At 44.6% G+C, this 17,964-nt stretch overlaps 1 long non-coding RNA gene across 1 annotated transcript in view; it reads left to right on the plus strand.

Moving 5' to 3' along the window:
* Positions 1-17,964, plus strand: part of LOC142827077 (uncharacterized) — a 40,964-nt gene that overhangs the window by 19,356 nt on the left and 3,644 nt on the right. The gene's annotated exons all lie outside the window — the stretch shown is intronic.

The raw sequence follows: 17,964 nt of genomic DNA on the forward strand, positions 1-17,964 counted from the left end.
GGGGGCTAAGGCAAAGTCAACACACTCATATTACTTCAATAATTTATGGTTTTACTACCACTGACCTGAAAGTATTTATTATATTTTGACCTCTAGTGACTTTCATCCTAGAACACTTGTCTTATACACCACACATCATTTCATGGCAACAATATGGAAACAGCAAATACTGTAAGCCATCACTCTCTGTCTGCAAACAGATGTGTGCCAACTAACAGTGTGTAAGATAATGAAACACTTCACATATTATTGATAAAGTATATGAGCTGTTAAAAAGGAGACCTCACAGTCTTACAGCCAAACACCTGGCAGAATACAAATGAGTTCTGTGGCTTTGGTAAAAGCTCATTCTTTGTCACTTATCCAATGTCTGCTCAGAGGACTTTTGCATCTATGATAAAAGGGCTTTACAGTGTAGTCTCCTAGCAACAGAATCCTCCTCTTCTCCCTAAAAATTAGAAACAAAAACCACTGAACCTTTTCTCTAAATTGAACCAAACTTTTTTCAAGAACTGGTAAACTTGTCCACACCTGTTTGCCCTGCACCATTCCTGATATCAGATGCAGAATGCCACAAAAAAGGCTTATGCTTGTAATATTTCCAACCCTACTAGAAGTGGGGAGTACTGGCTAACTTGAACGCAGATTTCTTCTCATGATTCTTCCAGACTCCTCTGAGACGCATCCCAACTCCTAACAGAACCCAAATTCCCAACCTTGCAAGATTTGCCCGACCCAAGCAGCATCATTTTTACCAGCTTGTTTCTTGAACTTCCAACACTGCATGTACTGCATAGGTTTGATCTTTCAAGGAGCCAAACACATTCATTGACTTCAGTTGGTCTGGCAGTTCTTTGCTAAATTCATATTAAAACACTATGGGGAGGGATTCGCAGACAAAATGTGTGTATTTTTCTGCAGCTAAAGAAAGGAAGATTCAACAGCCCAGCACTTTTCAATGACACTGCAGTTGCAATGCAGCATATGCACACATGCACTGCAGGAAACATTTCTTTGGAGACCTCCACGGGGCTGATACTCCTCACTCACTATGTTATCTGCTGAATCTTCTTTTCATAATCTAATAGTTTTAGGACACAATCTTAGATAGCTCATGTCCTGTCAAGACTAATAACAAAACTTCTTGGCAATGAGATGCTGACTCATAGGAGACGCACAAAAGAGCTTGAGTTGTTCCTTAGTGATCTATCCATAGATAATAACATGAATTAGAAAAATATAATGAACTCAGTGCTCCGGTAGTATGGTCAGTGCACTGGAGGCGGTTGTTAAGAGGTCAACTAAGGAACTGAAGACCAGAGTAGAAAAGGATCCAGTCCAAAACAAGCAAGTTACACAAGGGACACTGGATGACTCAAGGACTGGATAAAGACTTACAAAACCTTTCACATCTAGGACACAGACTCAGCTTATGCCCTAATAAATCTGTTAGTCTCTAAGGCAGTAGTCACCAACCACTGTAGATCAGGAAACTCCTGGTAGATCTTGGAGCCTTTGACAGGTGATCCTGAGAGGTTTGGCCAGGAGGCTGTCAAGTGTTGGCACTTTATCTGCCCTTCTCAGCACAGCTGTGCTTACTGCTGCCCTCCACCCCTGGGAGCCTCCTGCTTGTTGTGCAGGGCACAGAAAGAAGAGGAAGGGGCACTGATGTCAGGGTGTGCCTCCCGCCACACCCTGTACCCCATCTCCACAAAGCAGGGAGGGGGGAGCAGGGATGGAGAAAGTTTGCTGACTGCTTTTGGGAGTAGGGTGAGCCTGCCTTAGTCCCTTGCACCACAACCCAGAAGCCACCTGTGGTAAGTAGGGGCAGCCCGTCCATATAGGCAAACTAGGTGGTCACCTAGGTTGCCAAGTTAAATGGGGCGCCAAATGGTGGCGCAATATCATTGAGGGGTTTGGAGGTGGGGGAGCCAATTGCATGGTTCACCCAGGGAGCAAATTGCTGGCAGCTAGTCTAGGGCCAGCCCTGGTGGTAAGTGGTGCCCAGCTGGAGCCAGCATCCAAACCCCAGGCCCACTCCTGAACCTCTCCTGCACCCAAAACCACTGCCCTAGCCCAGACTCCCCCTGCACCCAAAATCCCTCGCAGAGCCTGCACTCTGAACCCCCTGTGCTGTTCAACTACCTCAGCTCAGAACCCCTCCCACACTCTAGATCCTGTAGCCCGAGATCAGAGTATATATTTCCCTCCCCTGCCTCTGCCCCCAGCCTCAGTGAGTGAGGGAGAAAGGATGGAGTGAGCAGGGGCGGGGGCCTTGGAGAAGAGGTGGGAAGGAGGCAGAGCAAGCATGTCTGGGTTTGAGGTAGATCCTGAATTGCACTTAAATTCAAAAAGTGATTGCATGCTTTAAAAGGTTGGGGACCCCTGCTCTAAGGTGCCACATCCTTGTTTTTGCAGATACTGACTAACAGAGGGTATGTCTACACTACCACCCTAGTTCGAACTGGGGTGGTTAATGTAGGCAACCGAAGTTGCAAATGAAGCCCGGGATTTAAATATCCCGGGCTTCATTTGCATCTTGCCGGGTGCCGCCATTTTTAAAGCCCCGGTAGTTCGGACTCCGTGCCTGCGGCTACACGCGACACAGAGTAGGTAGTTCAGATTAGGCTCTGTAAATCGAATTACCGTTACTCCTTGTGGAACAAGGTGTACCGGTAATTCGGATTAGAGAGCCTAATCCGAACTACCTACTCCGTGCCGCGTGTAGCCGCGAGCACGGAGTCCGAACTACCGGGGCTTTAAAAATGGCGGCGCCCGGCAAGATGCAAATGAAGCCCGGGATATTTAAATCCCGGGCTTCATTTGCAACTTCGGTTGCCTACATTAACCACCCTAGTTCGAACTAGGGTGGTAGTGTAGACATACCCAGAGCTACCCCTCTGAAACTCATAATAATCAAGATATTCCTAGCTGAGAGGGGCTCAGTGGCCTGTACAAAATGAAAGGGTGGTTTCTATGCAGTTGCTCAGTGGACAGATGTTTATATTATGGCTGATACTCCGTGGCAGTCCCATCAGCACGGCCAAGTAATTTCTGCATGTTAATACTCTAGAGATAAGAGGAGAAAGTTTCCAACATGTATATTACTAACCCCTACTCTTCGTTTATTCAGGTCCCTCCCGGTCACAACTAAGGCACATTGTTGATAAAGCTTATATTGCTGCTACCCATTCTGTGTACAGATAAAGGAGTCTAGCCCATACAGCATCTCTCACAAATGCTAAATTGCTTGATTAGATATGTGGTTGCATTCATTTATTTTAAGATACATAAAACTTTTTAGTGACATTTTCTTTGTTTATATTCCTTGGATAATTTTATTTTGCATGGCCAGGCTAAAAGCATAGATAACCCAAAGTCTCTGGGTCCCTGGCACCCAAGAGAGGCAGTCTTCACATGCGGATTAACTGCTCTTGAATATTTTCTCCAGTATAATCTACACAGCCGTCCAGATGCCGGCATGTGGTCATGTGCTGTGGAGGATTTTGTTGCTGAATGCCATGAAGCCAATGCATCTGTTGTTCTGAAGAGAAGACTGCAAGGAGGAAAAGAAGCAGCACAACCTTCAAAAGTACAGCACAGTGCTCTGCTATTGCAATTTAATATCTAAGTGATTTGCTTCAATGAGTCTGCAGGTTCTCTCTCATATCTAAAATGTCACTTAGGTGCCTTTCACTAAAGGACAGCAGAAAGGGAATAAACATGCAGTCTCCATCAACAACATCTTTGCAATATGTAATCTGTCAATTTGCCTTGATATTTATAATGCAACCACCACTGTGCCAATGTAACACAAACGGCCAATGGAAATGTCTCTTCGATTTAGCATTGCTGCTTAGTGCCTAGATGTGTTTACAAGATTCTTAGCAGAAATGAACTAACAACTTGCTGCTTCAGGAAAATAACAAAGGTAAACAAGCTCTTTCAACAGTGATTAAAAAAAAGTGTTTCAAGCATATTAGGCAATGAGAAACTTTGAGAAGCATAACCCGGGATGTTTAGCTCTTTTTGATTCATCTTTTAGCCTTCATTTTTACCTTGGCACAAAACCACTGAAAATGGTCCAAAAGCTATAAACTTCTTCTGAGGTCATTTTTGCAATACTGTGGTGCTACAGTTCTGCTCAAACACGGCAGGCTGTGTGTGACTCAAGTCTGTTCATTAGTAAGACCTGTCTATCTTGTGAACATATTGGAAAGAGCGGCATCTAGTGGTTCCTATTAGCAGCTAATTTGCATATGTCAAACCAAAGCCTTTATTAATGAAAAGGTTGTAGAAGTGAAAAGAAACAGAAGATAAATAGACAATTATAACGTGGCTTTTTAAAAAAAAAAACAACAACTATAAAATAAGCATTCTGAAGAGACGGCTAAGCCAGAAAATTTTCCTTATTTGTGTGGGAAATTGCTTTAGTTAGGCTTTTTCATCTGGCTAAGCCACGAGCCAGAATTGCTTTGCCAGAGGCAGCAAACCTTACGCTGCAGCAGGTGGGTGTATCCTCATGAGCTGCTCTTCAGAGTGAGACTGTGCAGGAATGAGACGTGGCATGTCAGAAACAAGAGAAAGGAAGGAATTTGCTTGCCATTGACGAAGCATGAATACGACTGGTGACTGATCATCAAGTTCTGTGTCAGCTTGCAAAGTGCTTACTACTTAACTGTTCTCCCTAGATTGATTGGCATTTCCACTCTTGATGCTGTATGATCAAAATGGGGGAATAATTTCAGCACTATTAAGCAGATTGCTGTGTTAAAGGAAAACAGACACACAACCTGCAGACAAAACTCTATCACTGATAAACATCTCCTACAACACACCATTCAAGAGCTATGGAGCCAATACTTGCCTGTCACAACAAGCAGTGTACCATATCCAGTGCACTAAATGCCTGACCCACAACTATGGGCGTTAAACAAATCACTATGCTTTCTAATGAACTCACACAGGAAAATGATAAAAGACCAAAACATTCTCTTACCTGTGGGTGAACATTTCACGAAGGCTTTGTCTACACTTTAGGGTTTTTGCACAAGAAGCCTTTTGCGGAAGAGATCATCCGCAAAAACTTCTTGTACAAAAGCGCATCCAGATCTCAAAGCGCATCACAAAAGCAATGTGCTTTTGCACAAGAGAGCGTCCACCCTGCATGGACACTCTTGTGCAAGAAAGGTCTCATGGCCATTAACAGAATGGCCATTAACAGAATGGCCATCAGAGCACCTGTGCTTTTTCTGATAGGCTATTTTTTCACAAGAAACCCCGGCGAAGCGTCCACACATTCCTTTTTGCGCAAGAGCTGTAGCGCAAAAAGGAGTTATTCGTCATAGGGCGAGGAATATCTCTATCGAAAAAAGCCCTCTGTCCTGTCGATATACTGTTTTGTTTTGGGGGGTTTTGCACAAAAACCTAGTAGTGTAGACATAGCCTAAGTGATCAATCCATATCTGACATATCAATTCTTATCCTTGGTGGAAATCTGCATGATACTTTCAAAAGATGAGCCTGAAAGCTTAAATTCACTATTCTGCTAGACACTACATATCATGGACAGAATGCAGATACTGGATTTAATGCTTATTACAATAATCTGTAACCCAGTAATCCCACCCCCAAGCACGTATGTGTGTGCTTATGTGTATCCATCCTCTGACTGTTGGGATGTTAACAGGCTCGCCACCTTGAATAGTCCCTTAGAATATATACTAACTACCTAAGCAAAACAACCTTATATTTAGTTAAAATGAATGAAGTATCTTTCCCACACTAGAACAAGAGCTCTGTGTAGTTCAAAGCTTATTTCTCTCACCAACAAAAGCTGGTCCAAAACAAGCTATTACTTCATCCACTTTGTCTCTCAAAAGCAAAACACACATACAAATGTAACATTTAATACAATGCCTTTTCTAAATTGGAATCTGAACTGCTGCATAAAAATCCATGCACAAGGTTCACCAAAAACTAGTTGTTTATTCAAGTATGTACAGTGTGTAGAAGCCCCATACAATTACTGAAAAATAAGAACCATAAATAGATGCTTTACTGTATGTTGATGCTCATATTACAGATTTAATTAAAGAAGAAAAGTTAAGATATGCTATCTAGAGTAATAGCTTACATTTATGTAGCAACTTTGCAGAGCACTTTTTGATTGAACTATATTCAGAAAGATGAATAATTTCATCTACCACTGAAATGCAGCTGTCTCCAGGTGAGAACATGATAATAGTTTAACAGGACACAGCAATATGACAAAAATTTAGAACAGGACATGAAGAGTTCTGTGTCCAATTGAAACTGTAAGGAAAATTAGCTTGTACAATGTAATTAATCTAACTGGAATTCAGCCAGGATGCAGGCATCACAGTTCTTATTGACACAAAAAAGGACTGTCAATGACTCAAGCAGTTATGACCTCAATATCCAACCCTGTCTGAAAGACAGCATCCAGTAACATGGTTCTCCCTGCATCTCACTGAGGCATTTGCTTAATGATGATTCTGAAAGACTCCCATCACTGAATCACCAGCAACACTTTTGTAACCTAGGCTTTTCATGCAAGTCTCCCATCCGGTATGCTGGCTTCTGGAATGCTACTGTTTATGGTGGAAAGCTGTGATTTCAACACAGTGCCCCTCCAACTTTATCTGTGCTCAATCTCCCCCCTCCAGCCTTTTGTCTGGAAAGTCATTGCTCATATTTTTCATGAAGAAATTTTTCTCACCAAAAACTCTGATAAAATCATTCATAAATGAATCAGGATTGCTAGTAATTGTATGTACAATATGGCTACGTCTACACTGGCCCCTCTTCCGGAAGGGGCATGTAAATTTCAGCAGTCGTCGTAGGGAAATCCGCGGGGGATTTAAATATCCCCCGCGGCATTTAAATAAAAATGTCCGCCGCTTTTTCCGGCTTTTAAAAAAGCCGGAAAAGAGCGTCTAGACTGGCCCCGATCCTCCGGAAAAAGTGCCCTTTTCCGGAGGCTCTTATTCTTACTTTGAAGAGCCTCCGGAGTAAGAGTAAGAATAAGAGCCTCCGGAAAAGGGCACTTTTTCCGGAGGATCGGGGCCAGTCTAGACGCTCTTTTCCGGCTTTTTTAAAAGCCGGAAAAAGCGGCGGACATTTTTATTTAAATGCCGCGGGGGATATTTAAATCCCCCGCGGATTTCCCTACGACGACTGCTGAAATTTACATGCCCCTTCCGGAAGAGGGGCCAGTGTAGACGTAGCCTATATGTTTTCTGTCAATGGCAGCTGAAACCCCATCCACTAATGCTTCTCTACCCCATGAAAAATTCAAACAGGGTGAACCCTAATATGAAATACTTAATTCAGGAAGAACTCCCATTAAAAGCAAGTGAGACTGAGAAAAGATTCCTACTCCCAGGGATAGACCAAAAGAATATTCAGTACTTTGTGCCATCTCTGCCAAGTAGTCTATACTCTATGCCTGTGTCTAGACTGGCCAGTTTTTCCGGAAAATCAGCCGCTTTTCCAGAAAAACTTGCCAGCTGTCTACACTGGCCGCTTGAATTTCCACAAAAGCACTGACTTCCTACTGTAAGAAATCAGTGCTTTTTGCGGAAATACTATGCTGCTCCCGTTCGGGTAAAAGTCCCTTTTGCGCAAAACTTTTGCGCAAAAGGGCCAGTGAAGACAGCTGAGATTTGTTTTCCGCAAAAAAGCCCCAATCGCGAAAATGGCGATCGGGGCTTTTTTGCTCAAAAGCACGTCTAGATTGGCCACGGACACTTTTCCTCAAAAAGTGCTTTTGCGGAAAAGCATTGTGCCAATCTAGACGCTCTTTTCCGAAAATGCTTTTAACGGAAAACTATTCCATTAAAAGCATTTCCGGAAAATCATGCCAGTCTAGACGTAGCCTATCTGCTGCAGATCATTTAAAGAACAAATCCAAATAGAAACATAATTCACTCCAACATAGGACATGAGACACAGGAATTAAGTTCCTACATTCAATGAGATTCTTAGTTTTGCACACGTTGAAATCTTCCTCAACATACTAATTAAACAAATTCAAACTCCACAATTCAGAACACAAAATCTATACCTAGGTTAATATATGAAGCATGGAGAAAAATCATACTAAAACTCTCTGCAGAGAACTTTCATGCTGACAAACTACTCCAATTCACTACAATGTACAAAATGAAAACTATCACCACACTCGGGATCACATCGCATGACTCCACTCCCATGTACCTGGTTGAACACAGTGCATCAGTGCAGAGTGAGTGCATAGGCATAAAAACTGCCATTATGATTTGGTAGTGTTTTATGTCCACTTTGAAAAAATGTAAATGGCTATATACAATGGGTAGGGCCATGAGAAATCAGAGCCATTCATCTTAAATTAGAAATAGAAATGAGGGCACACAAAATATAGCACAAACCTAGACAACAATCACTGTGTCACTGGTGTCAGAGAAAATAGATTGAGAGAAAAGATGGCTAGAATCATAGAATACTAAAACTGGAAGTGACCTCGAGAGGTCATCAAGTCCAGTCCCCTGCACTCACAGCAGGACCCAACACCGTCTAGAGCATCCCTAATGGATGCCTATCTAAAATATCTAAAATGATGGAGAGTCTACAACCTCCCTAAGCAATTTATTCCTGTGTTTATCCACCGTGACAGTGAGAGAGTTTTTCCTTGTGTCCAACCTAAACCTCCCTTGCTGCAATTTAAGCCCATTGCTTCTTGTCTAAAGATTCTGGGATTCAATTCCAGTACTGCCACAAACATCCTGTGGTACCCTGGGCAAGTCATTAAGTTTCTCCTTGACTCATTTGCTCATTTGTAAAATGGGTACAATAGCACTTATAGGTATCCCAGAAAAACCTGGTAGTGTAGACATAGCCTCTGAGGGTACGTCTAGACTACATGCCTCTGGTGACATCCCAGGAGGCATACCTGGGAGGTCGACAAATGCCTTTGATGTCGACCGCGGAGCACCCAGACTACCGCGCTGAGCCAACAAACAGCTGATTGGCTCAGCACGGCAGCCATTTAAATTTAAATGAAGCGGCGATTATTTAAATCGCCGCTTCATTTTGCTATGCCAGGTAGCCTAATCTACATGCCTCTGTCGCCAGAGGCATGTAGTCTAGACGTACCCTGAGAGAAAAGATACCACAATGATGGAGCCATATAAGCACCATAAGTAGATAGATTGAAACAATTACTATTTTTTCTGCCAATACCCAAACTTTGTGGAAGCATGAGAAAAATATTTCTTAAAACTAGCCCAAACAATAAAATAATTTCTACTAAAAATTATGAGAAAGATGGAAACGCCTCCAAGGCTAGAAAAATAAATGCAAGAGAAAATGTATTTAAAAAAAGAAATATGGACAGGAAATGACAACAAAAAAGTTGGGAATATGCAGCTAATTCAGCTGTAGAATAATATTGTGAAACCCAGATATCCAACAGGAGAGAGAAACCTGAAATGCTCAAAAAGACTTAAGGGTAACTGTGGCCAGCAAATACAATATGATCCGACAGTGCAATGCGTCAACCAAAAGGCCAACCCCATTTCAAGTCCATACCTCCAAAGAGCAAGTCTTGTTGGGGAGAAGCAATCATCCCTTTACATGGGATTTAGGAAAGATCTCACCTGAAAAAAATACACTCTGTTCAGGTCATCTGAAAGAGGTAGAAAAAGTGAATGACAGAGCAAACTACCAAACCAGACCATAGAAGTAGCAAGAATCCTTTATGAATAAAGATCATAAGAGCTAAATGTTTGCAGTTCAGATCAGAGAAAACTAAAAGGAGATATAATTGGAGGCAGCCGATTCCTCCTATAGCATTTCTCCTTTCAAGCTTTCCCTTCCAATCCCTCCTTCCTTCCTCCGGTTCTCAACTCTGGAGGAACTTCCTTCTTGTCTTCTTTCCCATCCCCTCTCCTGCACCCACTATTTGGACCCCCTTTTCTTTCCCTCAGTCTCCCAAAAGGTTCCTGCTCTTTCTTCTCTCCTACCCAACCCATAGGAGGTTCCCTGTGCTCTCTCTCCTTCCCATTCATTACAAGGTTCCTCCTTACTGACTGATCTCCCAGCACCACCACATGTGACCTGGTACTTCTCTCCTTCTCTTAGCAGCACCAACACTATACACAATATACAGTTCCTTCCCCCCACCTCCACCCACCAGGATTTCAGATGGAGCAGCCCCTTTCCTCTGCCTTTTGCCCTAAGAAAGCGAGAGAGGGGAGAAATCAACAGCAGCTGCACGATGGGCTTGGATGGCTGATCAGCATCTCTGAGAGGGGAAGCCTCTGCTGTCCAGAGGGAAGAACTGCAACCAAAAAAAAAAAGGCAGGGACTTAAACCTGTCTTCACACATCACCTGAACCTGCAGCCAGTCTCTTCCTGGCCTGTATAATTTGTTATTCAAATTGGAGGAGACCCAACAGGAGAACTTCAGAAAGAGATTCTAAAGCAGAGGTGGGCAAACTTTTAAGCCCGAGGTCCGCATCAGGGTATGGAAATTGTATGGAGGGCCGTGAACGTTTACAGATTTGGGATTGGGCTGGGGGTGGAGTACAGGCTCCGGTAATAAATGAATGGAAATGCCTATCTACTAGAACTGGAAGGGACCTGGGAAAGGTCTTTGAGTCCAGTCCCCTGTCTTCACAGCAGGACCAAGTACTATCCCTGACAGATTTTGTCCCAGATCCCTAAATAGCCTCCTCAAGGATTGAGCTCACAACCCTGGGTTTAGCAGGCCAATGCTCAAACACTGAGCTAGCCCTCCCCCAAATGAGTGCTTTTGGATGAAGGACAGGCTCCAAGCTGGGACCAAGAGGTTCAGATGATGGGATGGGGCTTGGGCAGAGGGGACCCAGGAGTACAGGCTGTGCATTACTTACTCCCAGAAGCGGTGTCATGTCCTCCCTTTGGCTCCTACATGGAGGCACTACCAGATAGCTCTGTGTCCTTGGTCTCTGCCCCATTTGCAGGCACCACCTCCACAGCTCCCATTGGATGTAAAGGATGACAGTTATAAAGGTGTCTTTGTGTGGTATGAACACCTGTGCACTAGACTCTACTCTTTTTCCATTATGTCAAAATAAACAGCAGGTGACAAGGATTTCAACCATCTGAACTAGAATCAAACAGAGGACCTAGAAGTAAGAAAGTCTATAGTAGTTTACCAATACCTTGTGCCATGCAGTTTCCCCAGACCACAAGATACTAACACACACTTTTTTTTTCCAGGAAAAAAATACATGATCCCTTTCTGTTTTCAGTCTTGCAGGCTCCTTTCTTGCTTGTCAGTAACTTAAACAGGGATAAGTATCATTACTTCCCGCTGGAGAACTAAGGCTTGTAAGGGGGGGAGGGCAGATAAACTTTTCCTCATTCTCCAATGGAAAGAACAGACACAGCCAAGAGTATATTATATCTATTTAAAAGCAGAAGTGTCCAGTCATAAATTCTTCACTTGCAAGTTAATGAACACCTGAATCAAATCACACAGATCAACAGAATGGAAGAAAAAAAAGACATCTTTTGGGAATAAGATATATTTTGTAACCCTTCTGCCAGATAGTGCCAGCAGCAGCCAGGGCCGGGTTCAATATCTAGGGGTCCCTTTTCATCCATCTCACACAAAACCAGCTCGAGCCCCCACTCAGTAGCCTGGGAAATTCACACACCCCTGGGCGAGTCAGAGGCAATGCTTCCCCACTCGCAAGCACAGACTCTGAGTGTAGAAAAGAAACTTTTAAAGAAAGAGAGAGAGAGGTTACATGGCATTAGTTCAGAAAAATACCACAAACATAGTTCCTAACCCCCCACGAGTAACTGTCCCAGCTCTAATGGATTGAGCAATGTTCTTTTCCCCTCAGGCTCACTAGTCCAACTATGTAAGGGTTCCATTCGTTTACCCAAACTTTCTCCGTACCCCACTTAAAATCCCCATTTCCACACTGACTGGACAGAGCTGTACCCTGACACATCACCCTGATGACTCCACTCATTGAGCCTGAAGCCATGCCACCTTTGTGCTGCTCCTATGGTCTGCTTGCACCTCCTACCGCCACTCCTATCAGCCGCCCGCCAGTCGTTCCCGCCAGCTGCTCTGCTGGCCGCCTGCCGCCGCTCCTACCGGCCGACCACCGGTTGTTCCCGCCAGCCGCTGCGCTGGCCACCTGCCGCCGCTCCTACCAGCTGCCCACCAGTTGCTCCCAGCAGCTGCCTACCACCCGTCCTACTGGCCACCTGTCAGCCGCTCCCGCAGGTGCCCTGCTGGCCGCTCTGTCCACACTCAGCAAAGTTACATGGCATTAGTAGCCCCCTTCCCCTGGAGCCCTTAAAGCTGCAGCCACAGGGGAAAGGGCTCATGGCATGCAGCAGCCCCTTGCTGCCCTGAACCACCCAGCAGCTGCCATTGCTTTTCATTTAGGCAAAATGAGCAACTCCATTGTTCCCACTGAGCCCTTCACTGCTCCCAGGGAGCAATCAGCCAGCCTAGGGCCAAAAGTCTGATACAGAGATACTGGACCTCATTGAGGTCTGAGGTGAGGAGGCAAACCTCCAGGATCTCCACACCAAACACAGGAATGTGGACGTCTACAGCTAATTGGCCATACCGTGACCACCAGGGGACACAGCCGCACCCAGGAGCAGGATGAAAGTGAATGAGCTGAGGCAGGTCTATGCCAGGGCTAGGGAAATGCAGCTCCCGCTCCAGGGTGGAACCCCAGACCTGCTCATATTTCTCACAGCTCCACTGCATCCTGGGTAGCAGGATAGTCCCTTCCCCCTCCTCATAGTGAACTCAGGGCTGGAAACCCCTGTTGTCACCCTTCCGTGGGACACAGAGGTTAAGGAAAAGGAGGAGGCAGAGGAGCCGGATGAGGCCAGCACCATCTCTGTGTCCACAAGCCAGGACCTCATGCTCACCCTGGAGCCAGTACCGCATGCCCTGGATATCTCCCAAGCATCATCCGAAGCCTACACCTGCACACACACACACACACACATGCACATATGTGGCTAGGGACTGGGGCGTGCTCCTCGCTCTGCCTTCTAGGGTTAGGGATTGCGCAGCAGCTGGTGCACATGGAGTGCCAATCCGGGGCACACAGCCCCAGGAGGCTGTACCAGAGGACCCTTGTGCTATTGCTCACAGAGTCTGGGTGGACTGCAATACTCCTGACACTGGGGCTTTGTGAAGGTAGAGCTGAAAAACTTCCTTGGAAAGGGGCTTCCCCCATTTCCTTTCCCTAGGGAACCTCATTCCAGCAGTTATCCCCTGTCCTGGGACAATAGCCTGAGAGCACAATCCCTGCATGAGCATGGCCCCGCAGGTCGATCTCCCCACACTGAACTGGTTCCCGACGGATCGCTAGCTGTCTGCTGTGGTTAGATTTCAGATGGCGATGGCGACCCGCTTCTGGAGGGGGATGGCGGGTGGCATGTATATGTCCCATCAACAGAGGGCAGGGGTGAGCTACTCACACAGCTCCAGGAAGGTGTCCTGCATGTAGAAATTCTGGAGACACTGCTGGTCATCCCACCACTCCATAATGATCCAGTCCCACCAGTCTGCACTGGTGTCCAGACACCAGAAGCTGTGGTGCATGGTGTGCAGGGGAGGATGGGTGGGATCGTACTGCATGAGCAGTGTCCACAGATGAGGATGTTCCCTTCAATAAGCTGGGGATTTTGTTCCTATAGGGTGTGAAAGGCAGCCTGCAGAAAGTGTTGCAGGAGGTACAGTACAACCTGTGGCTATGTCTAGACTGCTTTCCTCTTCCGAAAGAGGAAATGCAAATGAGGAAAGAGGAAATACAAATGACTCACTGATTAGCATTTTCTCGTGCTTCATTTGCCTAGCCTCTTCCGATCCTTTTTTCTGGAAAAAAAAAAGCAGTCTAGATGGGGGTTTTCGTGCAAACACCCTCTTTTCGAAAGAACCCTTCTTCCTCAAAAAATGAGGTTTACAGGATTCTTTCAAAAAAGGAGGGTTTTGTGCAAAAAATCCCGTCTAGACTGCTTCTTAAAAAAAAAAAATCTGTTTAAAAAAAAAGACTCCGTAGAAGATATGCAAATGAAATGTAAGAAAATGCTAATTGGTGCTTCATTTGCATTTCCTCTTTCCTCATTTGCATGTGTCGGCAAGGGCAACCAGAACAGGCAGAGAAAAGGCTTTGCTGTCCCTTGAGGAAGCAGGCAAAGGAGAGAAGCCTGAGACACAGCTGTATGGGGGGCGGTGCCTTTAAGCACGAGTCTCAGATAGCCTCAGGCAGCAGCTACCAGAAGTTAGTGCTGTCCTGATACCCTGCCTGAATTATTTCCAGGAGGCCTTAAATGTAATTCAGCATCCAATCAGTGTGCATGCTCTATTTTGAAATAGCTCAGTACTATTTCGATGGGCATTTGCGGTGTAGACGTGTTATTTCAAAATAAGCTATTTCAGAGTATTTCTCCCAGAATAGCTTAGTGAGAAATAAGCGTGCAGTGTAGACATATCCTACACCCGTGGTCACTAACAGGTCGATCGCGATCGAATGGTCAATTGCGAGGCCTCGACCAGTCAATCACGAGGCGTCCTGGCCACCCCGCCCCCATTTCCCTCCCACCCCTGAGAAGCCCCACTACTTACCTCAAGTGAAAATGGAGGTAGTGTCGGCTTCCCAGGGATGGACAGAAGTCCCGCAGCTTAGCGCCACTTCTGGTGATTCTGGAAGTGCGCTAGCTTCTCTGCCGGGTGTACTGCAGGAGGGAGCATCGGCTCCCTGCACCGCACAAGAGGGGTGCATCAGCCCCAGGGGAGATGTGTGCAGGGTTTCCCGGCGTGCAGGGGGGTCAGCCCTGGGGAAGGCACGCGCGGGGCTTCCCGGCGTGCAGGGGGGTCAGCCCCGTGGGCAGGCATGCGTGCGCGCAGGACTTCCCTGCGTGGAGGGGAGCGGGGTCGGCCATGGGGCAGGTGCGTGCGCATGCGGGGCTTCCCTGCACGGGGGTGGGGGGTTGGCCCCGGGGCAGGCACGCACTGGTTTCCCTTGGGGGGGGAATCCTGGGAGGAGGCAGATGCAGGGGACTCTCCGCCTCCACTGGCGCCCTACTCCCCAGCCACAGAATGCTGTCCCCACTCCCCTGTCCCCAGCTACAGAACGCTGTCCCTATTCCCATCCCCACTCCCCGAACTCTGTCCCCACTGGCACCCTGTCCCCTGCTGCAGAACCCTGTCCTCCACCCTCTGCCCTCCCAGCACCCTGTTCCCTCTCCTCTGCCCCCAGCCGCAGAACTCAGTCCCCACAAAATGTATAATTATAAATGCTTCATTTTAGATTTAAATAGCATGAATAAAAAACAGACCATTTATTTCATAACTATAAACACGTGATTTTAATTTTATATATCACATAATTTAAAAATAAACTGTTTATCAGAGTGTGTAAGTAAGGGCTGGGGATAGCAAATGATGGACAGGAGGAGAATAGAGAGGGCGGAGCTTCAAGGAAGGGGTGTGGCAGTAGATCTTCGCCTGTTCTGAGATTTAAAAAGTGATCTTGGGTGTAAAAAGTTTGGAGACCACTGCCCTACACCAAGCCTGTTATTTCAAAATACAGTAATGGGCTTGTTATTTTGAAATAATACTCCTGCTTGTGAAGAGGAATAAGCTTATTTTGAAATAGTTATTTAGGGAGATATTATTTCGAAATAACCTGACAGAGTTAGACATAGCCTTAGAGACTAACAAATATATTAGGTCATGAGCTTTTGTGGGTAAAACACACTTCATCAGGTGAGTTGGACTGGAAATTACAAAATTTGAGATATATATAACAATAAAAGCTACCTATTGTAATTTTTATTTAAGTCAGGGTGGATGTGTATCATTCACAGCATTTAATGTGGAGATATGAATATCAAAGGCAGGGAAATTGCCTTTTATACTGCATTAACCAGTTAAGATTTTTAGTCAAGCCTAAGTTGGTAGAATTGAACTTGTAAATGAACTCCAATTCAGCTATTGTCCTCTGGAATTGGGTGATCAAATTATTTAATAGAAGGAGGGTTACTTTTAAATTCATTATTGAATGTCCAGAGAGGTTAAAATGCTCTCCTACAGGTTTATGTGTGTTACCATCTATGAAGTCAGACTTGTGTCCATTTATCCTTTGGTGCAAAGACTGTCTGGTTTGGCCAACTTACAAGGCAGAGGGGCATTGCTGGCACTCGATGGTATATATCATATTTGCAGATGTGCAGGTGTTTGAGCCCCTGATGTTGTGGCTTATGTAGTTAAGTCCGGTGATAGTGTTGCTTGTATAGATATGTGGACAGAACTGGCAACTGGGTTTGTTGCGGGGGTGGACTCCTGGTTGAGAATTTCTATGGTGTGGTGTGTAGAAAATTAGTTTAGTGGAAAGAAAGTTCCAGTGGGATACTTTATACTTAGTTATAGATTTTATTTAGAAAGGTTTCTTACTACAAAAAAAGCCCCAAATCGTTTTTCATCATTTGGGTGGATTTTGTGTTACTTTAGAGAAAGTGATGTAAATGATTTGCCGTAACTATAACCAGACCACCCACTCAGGACTGGGAGAAGTTTAGGCACTGTAAATAAAGATGAAGTGTGGGGGTAGCCTATACTTCATAATGGCTGTATTAAATAAAGCTCTTTGTTGTCTTTTGCATAGTTGCGTTTTAGATATTATAATAGTAATAATACTAGTATAATGAGCCCAATAACTCATTTAGAAACCAAGGAAATTAAAAAAGGTCTTGTGTTATGATGACTTACACTTTAAGCACTAAACAGCTAATTTCAAGGTACATAGTAGATACGTGTGGTAAGATAGAAACACTCAAGCATTGAACACTGGAATGAGTACCTAAGAACATGTGGATTATATGACCCACATAAGGTATGCAATAAAGTAGTATAATAGTCTCCCAGGAGACAGATGGCAGAAAATTATTTACCTCAATAATGGCCCTTCTTAGGATTTTATGCTCATGTACAACAATTTATAATAGCTACTGTATTAGTGTTGCTAAAAGAAACCCATTTAGCTCAAAAGAGGGCATCTTCTGTCAATATATCTTATTTGGATCTTGCTGACCCAAATCTGGACAAAACAAAGGCCAGTTCTTTGCAAAATGGATTTCATTCTGAGGTAAAGATAGGTGGTGGGAAACCACCACCATAAAGATGGAGTCAGTGGGAAGATGTATGACTGTATACAAAGACCCAAAATAATGGTGAAGGAGTTGAAATGGACCTTCTGTGGAGGATCTCTCCCCCTTCTTCACAGGGATTTGTTTTGGCAAATTGTAAAACCTGTAATCTAAATACATATCTCATGCCAAACCATAAGACAATTTATCTCAGTTTCTCAAATCATTATGCCTAAGTACCCAAAGAATCACCTTTCAGTATGACGACACTCAAAACCAGAGAAACGTAACTGGTGTCATCCCTTGGAAAAACACACTTAGCTGAAGAGCCTGGTCCGTTTGACATTTGCATTCTTTAGAAACCTGCTGGATGTGGATAGCATGAGAGCCAATGTGTTGATGAGTAGAATGCAGAGTGCCATTTCTTTTCATCATTTTGTAAATATTGTGCTATGAGTGCTATCAGAATCTCTAAGTAGGACACCTTTGACTGGCGGACTCATAATGCATGCCCTCCTTTAAGTCATATCTTCATGTATATTGGGAAATATCAAAAGGAATTCTATTTGTACGTACACATCTTACCCTTGTATCCTGTATGGTTTTGCTGGTTTAGGCCTCATCTGTTGGTGATATTGGACACAACATGAGAGAAAATGCAATCCCTATGATACATGATAGCAGGGCATTTAGGTGATATGTGGTAAACTGGATGAATGTTTCCTGAGATACACCATATTGTCATAATGATAAAATTAGCACCGCTATGAGATAAATAATTAT

The sequence above is a fragment of the Pelodiscus sinensis genome, chromosome 2 (assembly GCF_049634645.1).
Source record: "Pelodiscus sinensis isolate JC-2024 chromosome 2, ASM4963464v1, whole genome shotgun sequence".
Taxonomy (NCBI): domain Eukaryota; kingdom Metazoa; phylum Chordata; order Testudines; family Trionychidae; genus Pelodiscus; species Pelodiscus sinensis.